This window comes from Pteropus vampyrus, unplaced genomic scaffold (genome assembly GCF_000151845.1).
Source record: "Pteropus vampyrus isolate Shadow unplaced genomic scaffold, Pvam_2.0 Scaffold209, whole genome shotgun sequence".
Lineage (NCBI taxonomy): Eukaryota > Metazoa > Chordata > Mammalia > Chiroptera > Pteropodidae > Pteropus > Pteropus vampyrus.
In genome coordinates, this window is record NW_011888990.1 from 445,824 (window position 1) to 447,087 (window position 1,264).

General features: G+C 39.2%; 1 pseudogene; it reads right to left on the reverse strand.

The window, feature by feature from the left end:
* Positions 1–898: 898 nt before the first annotated feature.
* LOC111747084 lies at positions 899–1,017 on the reverse strand (annotated as a pseudogene).
* Positions 1,018–1,264: the final 247 nt, after the last annotated feature.

Genomic DNA, 1,264 nt, shown 5'->3' on the forward strand with positions numbered 1-1,264 from the left:
ATAGCCATCTACCTGAGTTCAATGTGAGGTTTTGGGATGAGAAGAAAGTGATTCACTTGGAATCGGTTCTACCCATGACGTGAATAGTACATCTAGCTCTGATACTCACAGTCTTCACTAATTTGTCTTCCATTAAATGGTTTGTTTGATCTGCAATATGACTGAACACTTGTATGGGTGCTGGAGATTTTCGTCAGACTTTAGATGTGCATATGGAAGTCATCTGCCTAGAAGTGATGACCAACGGGAAGAGAAAAGATGAGGTCAATGAAGCAAGAAATATACAGAGAAGGAAACCAAATAAAAATAGGACATTTAGAGTCTGGTGATAAAAACAAGATGAAAGATACAAAAGGAAGAAGAAGTATAAAATAATGCATTCTTGCCAAAGCCAGATGAGATTTAAGAGATGGAATAAACACTAGCCTCAAATATGGCAGAGATTTAATGGAGCGTAAGAACTGAGAGAGATGTCGAGAAGCTGTATGAATGTTTCCAAAATAAAATGACTTTGCGAATAACAAGAAAAATACCTCTTTAAATATGATGCATCTTATATTTTCAAAACTTCTGCTTTATCCTGGGACTTTTTTCCTCACTGTTCCAGACCACATCAACGAGTTCCATTGCAGTTAGAGCCTGCACTTATTATAACGTGAGCACGTGCCCCCTTCAGAGTATTAGAAGCTTGGACTTTTGCTTCACTCCATTCCTTTCCCCTCACCAAGTGCACATCTATTGATTATTGACCTCTTTACTGTTAATTAACAGTTGCCAGAGGCACCCTACCTTTGGTCATTTGATGAAATTTTCACGCACTTCGATTGTGTTTCTAAAGTAAATCGTTGGTCTACAACCTTCTCTCAATGATTCACTTACCCTCTTTTTCTTGTTTAAACGCCTACAGCACCGGGTCTTCCTAGGTGGTCTCCCATCCAAGTACGAAGCAGACCCGACCCTGCTTAGCTTCCGAGATCAGACGGGATCGGGCACGTTCAGAGTGACATGGCCTTGGACTTGACTTACCCTTTGTGGTATAAATTGGCATGAGCTCTTATCCTCAGAATCAAAGAATTTAAGAAGGATGATTTTGGGGGGAAGAGAGCATTTACGGGACATTTATCCCAGGTTCTAGTAGGTATTTGAAAAACATAATATTCATTTAATATCAAAATCTAATGTTTTTTGAGAGAGGATAAATTTCAAGAACAATAATCCCTGATAAGCCACTTTTGCAAAGGCTTATCAAATGTAACACCCAGGC